The following is a 5,612-nucleotide window of genomic DNA, read 5'->3' as shown; positions in this document are numbered from 1 at the left end:
CCACGAAGAAGAAGAAGGAAGAAGCAGCATGAAGAAGAAACCCAGGACGACACCCTGTGCTCTCCATCTTGCTTCCATCCACAACACACTAAAAATCCCAAACCCTAAATTTCTCACCCAGTGATACACCTACACCACTCTGTATAATCTATTTCACACTTCTGTGGATTCCAGTCTGTCTTGAACTCTAGGAAGCTTTCTCCATGAATGAGGGTCAGTCAGTGCTCCCCTGGGGGTCAGGGCACCCCAGAGCAGACAGAGAAATATTCCCGGTGCCCTGGGTTTCCACAGGGCACAGTGTTGGTTTGGGTGTGCAAGGCCCTGTGGGGCCATGGTGGCTCTGGGGTGAAATGAATACTGGTGTTTGACGGCCCCTTGCTCCCCTGGAGCGTGACTGGGCATTTCCAGGGCGCTGTGTGTGGACCGAGCTGGGTCCCAGACCTGCACTGTGATCCTGTCCTGGACCGAGCTGGATCCCGGTCCCGCATTGTGATCCTGTCCTGGATCGAGCTGGGTCCCAGTCCCGCACTGTGATCCTGTCCTGGACCGAGCTGGATCCCAGACCTGCACTGTGCTGAGCCCTGTCCCGCACTGTGATCCCGTCCCGCACTGTGATCCCGTCCTGTCCCGCACTGTGATCCCGTCCCGCACTGTGATCCCGCACTTTGATCCCGTCCCGCACTGTGATCCCGCACTGTGATCCTGTCCCGCACTCTGATCCCGTCCCGGACCGAGCTGGATCCCGGTACGTCCTGGACCGAGCTGGATCCCAGTCCCGCACTGTGATCGTGTCCTGGGCCGAGCTGGATCCCGGTCCTGCACTGTGATCCTGTCCCGCACTCTGATCCCGTCCCGCACTGTGATCCCGTCCCACACTGTGATCCCGTCCCGCACTCTGATCCCGTCCCGCACTGTGATCCCGTCCCGGACCGAGCTGGATCCCGGTACGAGCCGCTCTCACCCCCGAGGTCCCGCGCAGCCCCGCAGCCCCGCCGCTCTCCCGCAGCCCCGTGTCCCCGTCCCTTGGCAGGGCCAGCCACCAGCGGGGCTGTCACTGTCCCTGACCCACACCCGGGCACCGCCGGCCCCGCGCTGCCCCGCGGCGCCTGTCCCGTGCTGGCCGCGCTCTGCCGCTGCTGCGGCTCCAGCCCGGCCCCGCTGTGCTGTGACACCGGGCAGCACCGGGACCGGGACCGGGACCGAGACCCGGACCAGGACCAGGACCAGGACCGGGACCCGGACCCGGACCCGGACGCGGACCCGGACCAGGACCAGGACCCGGACCCGGACCAGGTTCAGGACCCGGACCCGGCTGTCCTGGGGGACCAGGACCAGGACCCGGACCCGGACCAGGACCAGGACCGGGACCAGGACCCGGACCGGGACCAGGACCCGGACCAGGACCAGGACCAGGACCAGGACCCGGACCCGGACCAGGACCAGGACCCGGACCAGGACCCAGAGCCGGCTCCGGTCAGCGAGGGGGCGGGGCCTGCAGTGTCCGGCTGAGGGGCGGGGCAGTGGGAGCGCGCGGCAGAGGCGGCGCTCGCGGTGCGGTACCGATCAGTGGGCGTGTCCATGCAAATGCTGTCCCGCCGCGCGGCATGCCGGGGCCTGTCCCGCGCCTGTCCCGCGCCCGGCCCGCGCTGGCCTGGCTTGTCCGCGGGCTTGGCGCGGGCCGGGCCGTGCGGGCCGCGGGGCCGGGCGGGAGCGGGGCCGGGGCGGCGCTGGCCGTGCGGTGGCGAGGCGTGCGGCGGGCGGGGCCCGGGGGCGGCGCGGCGGGGCAGGCATACTTACCTGGCAGGGGAGACACCATGATCAGGCAGGTGGTTTTCCCAGGGCGAGGCTCATCCCTTGCACTCCGGGTGTGCTGACCCCTGCGATTTCCCCAAATGCGGGAAACTCGACTGCATAATTTGTGGTAGTGGGGGACTGCGTTCGCGCTCTCCCCTGGTCTATGGGTGCCAAAAACAGAATTAACATAATCCCTGATAATGAAGGGTGCCCACAGCTCGGTGCCCGCGCTCTCCCGCTCCGGCATTTCCTCTCCCCGGCCCTGCCCGGTCCCTGCCCCGCCCCGCTCGGGTTCTTTTCCCCGCTCCAGCGCTGGGCCCGGCGGCGCTCGGCAGAATCGCTCGCTCGCGGCTCTGCCCGCGGGCACCGAGCGACAACCGACACTGCAGAGCTCCGTTCACACCGCGACAATCATCCCCGCTGCGAGCTGCGTGTTCCCCTGCGGGCACGGCACGGGCTCTGTCCCCCGAGGGCACCGAGGGCAGAGTCTGTCACCCCCAGCCCCAAAGGGCAGCCCGGTCCCCGGCTGCGAGCCCGGGAGGCGCCGGGACCGGGGACAAGGCGTGGAAACCACTGGGGTTGGGGACAAGCCCTGAATATCGCCAGGGTTGGGGACAAGCCGTGAACACCATCAGGGTTGGGGACAAGCCCTGAACACCTCCAGTTTTGGGGACCAGCCGTGACCAGCACCAGTTTTGGGGACCAGCTGTGAGCAGCGCCAGTTTTGGGGACACGCCGTGAACAGCTCCAGTTTTGGGGACACGCCGTGAGCAGCTCCAGTTTTGGGGACCAGCTGTGAGCAGCACCAGTTTTGGGGACACGCCGTGAACAGCACCAGTTTTGGGGACACGCCGTGAGCAGCGGCTCCGGGCGCTGAGCTCCCCTGGCTCCTGCCCCGCCTGTCCCGAGGGTTCCGGCTTCTTCTCGGGGCTTGGAGTGGTACATTGGAGCTGGCAGTGTCCCAAACTGTAAAAAAGAGCCTTTTAACGCTGCCGCTCCTCGCTGGGCTCTCCTTTCAGCGGGGCTGCTCTTTTCTCACCGGCTGACTCCCGGCCTCAGCTCAGCTTCTGGGGGACTCACGTTTCCCTCTGGCCCAGGACCCCCCAAGCCCAAACCGGAGCTGTGAGGGCACCTCAGTGTAGGAATGGGCTCTCTGTTGAAGGAGTGATTAAATTGTTCCTTGTCTGTTTAAAAAGGCAAAAAGCCCAGAAGTTTCTCTCCCCAGGTTGATAAGAAAACACCTCACAGGACCTTTAAGGCCTCACCTCAAACCTAAGGTTACCTAGCTAGACAAGGGCTAAAAAGTCTGACTCAGGTAATTCACTAGAAAAAGAAGAGAACAAAAGAAATAATCACTTTTAGTAGGAGGAAGAAGGTTTTGCCCCTGGCTCAGTTTTCTCTGTAAGAGCTTTGTTAATTTGCCTTTAATTAAAACTTTTCCTGTTTCCAACACTACCTCAGAAAGCTTCCTGCCAATTTTATGCCATTCAGGGTAGCTGAGCCATCTCAGGTGTAATAAATTCTCTGAGAGCTCCTGAGAGCTGGCTCAAAGAGAAACCCTAAAACTTTCCCTGGGTGAATGGGCAGAGCTGCACTTTCCATGCATTTTCCAGGGGAATTTGCAAACTGCCCGGAGTCCTTTGGAAAAGTCAATGGTGCATTTACCTTGCACAGCAAACCCCACCTGAGCAGCGGCACAGGGCACCCATGGAGAAAGGCTGGGCTCATTCTGTGTTCCCAGTCCTGAATTCCAGGGGATGTCTGAGAGATTTCCTGCCCTGAGGGATTCCTGCCCTGAGGGATTCCTGCCCTGAGGGATTTCTCCCCTGAGGGATTCCTGTCCTGAGGGATTCCTGCCCTGGGGGATTTCCTCCTGCTGCAGGAACAACAACAACCTTTTACTCGAAGGTCCCCCACAGCCAGTAACTACAGAACAAGACATTCCAGTGTCCACCAGACACTCCACGGCTCCGTTCCCGGCTCAAGTGGCCCCACAGGACTGGGGGCAGACAGGAGATGGCTGCAGCCCCTTCAGCCCAGCCCAGCTCCTTCCTCCTGTCCTGCTCTTCCCTCCTGGCCGCGCTCAGCCCGTCCTGCCTGCAGCGCACCCCGCGATGTTTTGGGGTCAGTCCCAGCTCCGGAGCTCGTCCTGCTCCGGCCTCGCCTCCTGCCCGCGCTGCCCTGGCACAGACTGGGTCACGCTCTTGGCTCTTCTCCTTCTCTGGCGCTCCCTGCTGCGGGCACCCCCTGGGCAATGCCACCCTCTCTGCCCCTCTCCTTCCCGGAGCTTCTGTGCCAGACCGGGCACGGAGTGGGAGCAGCGCCTGTGACACAGAAACAGCAACGTGTGACACCAACAGCACAGTGTGACACATACAGAGCTGTGTGACACAAACAGCGCAGTGTGACACAAACAGTGCATGTGACACAAAGAGTGCTGTGTGACACAAACAGTGCTGTGTGACACAAACAGTGCATGTGACACAAAGAGTGCTGTGTGACACAAACAGTGCTGTGTGACACAAACAGTGCATGTGACACAAACAGAGCCGTGTGACACAAACAGAGCCGTGTGACACAGCACCATGTGTCGTGCCTGCTCCCCATGCCGGGCCTGGATCTGTGCAGGGTCTGGCTCTGTTCGGGATGTGGATCCATTTGGGATCCGGATGCATTCGGATTCCAGTTCCCCTCAGGATTCATTCAGGATCGGGAGCCGTTCAGGATCCAGTTCCGTTCGGATCCGGTTCCGTTCGGATCCGGTTCTGTTTGGATCCGGTTCGTTCGGGATCAAGTTTGTTTGGGATCGGGATCCGTTTGGATCCGGTCCCATTCAGATCCGGTTCGTTCGGATCCGGTTCCGTTCTGGATCCGTTTCGTTTGGGATCGGGATCCGTTCGGATCCGGTCCGATTCGGATCCGGTTCGTTCGGATCCGGTTCCGTTCGGGAGGTTCCGGACTCGCTCGGGCCGGGCGGGGGCGCTCCGCCGCGCCGCCAGGGGGCGCTGCCCCGAGTGCGCGGCCCGAGGCGGGGTTTGGGGAGAGGGCGTGGCCATGCAAATCAGAGCGGGCAGGGGGCGGTGGGTTGGGCAGTGTGGGCGTGTCCATGCAGATCATGTCCCGCCGCGCGGCATGCCGGGGCCTGTCCCGCGCCTGTCCCGCGCCCGGCCCGCGCTGGCCTGGCTTGTCCGCGGGCTTGGCGCGGGCCGGGCCGTGCGGGCCAGGGGAGACACCATGATCAGGCAGGTGGTTTTCCCAGGGCGAGGCTCATCCCTTGCACTCCGGGTGTGCTGACCCCTGCGATTTCCCCAAATGCGGGAAACTCGACTGCATAATTTGTGGTAGTGGGGGACTGCGTTCGCGCTCTCCCCTGGTCTCGTGGTCAATGACAGAATTAACACAGTAACCGAAAAAAGCACGTTCGGTTTCACCGCTTTTCGGGACGTTTCTTTGTTGCGGTGTCTGGGGTTGCTAAGCTGTTTCCCAGCCGCCGTTCGGTGCGCTCCTCTCTCCCGGTCTGACCCGCTCCCTGTCCCGCCCGTGCAGCAGCCGCAGCATCCTCACTCCGCTTCGCCCCTTTCGGTCCCGCTCCCGGCCCAGCAGCGCTCGCACGGCCCCGGCCCGGCTCGGGCTGCGGCGGACGGCGGGGCTCGCTTTGGGTCCGCGGCCGCCTCCGCTCCCCAGGGCGGGACGGGCGGGAGCAGAGAGCCCGTCCTGCTCGGGTTTGGGCAGTGAGAAACAGAAAACAGCTCCGCAGGAATTGTTTATTGCGGCACGCCGGGCGCATCGGGGACAGCTCCTGCCCTTCGTGCTGGCCC

At 63.2% G+C, this 5,612-nt stretch overlaps 2 non-coding genes across 2 annotated transcripts; both read left to right on the top strand.

The window, feature by feature from the left end:
* The first annotated feature begins 1,789 nt into the window (after positions 1 to 1,789).
* LOC120509019 lies at positions 1,790 to 1,953 on the top strand. Its single transcript, XR_005629134.1, has one exon. It is a non-coding gene; the product is annotated as a U1 spliceosomal RNA (small nuclear RNA).
* Positions 1,954 to 5,003: 3,050 nt separating this feature from the next.
* Positions 5,004 to 5,167, top strand: LOC120509024. The gene has a single exon (XR_005629135.1). It is a non-coding gene; the product is annotated as a U1 spliceosomal RNA (small nuclear RNA).
* The last annotated feature ends 445 nt before the right edge of the window (positions 5,168 to 5,612 follow it).

Source organism: Passer montanus, unplaced genomic scaffold, assembly GCF_014805655.1.
Source record: "Passer montanus isolate IOZ18808 unplaced genomic scaffold, ASM1480565v1 scaffold1087, whole genome shotgun sequence".
NCBI classification, from domain to species: Eukaryota; Metazoa; Chordata; class Aves; order Passeriformes; family Passeridae; genus Passer; species Passer montanus.
Note: the sequence above shows the minus strand (reverse complement) of the source record. Positions and strands in the feature narration are given on the sequence as shown.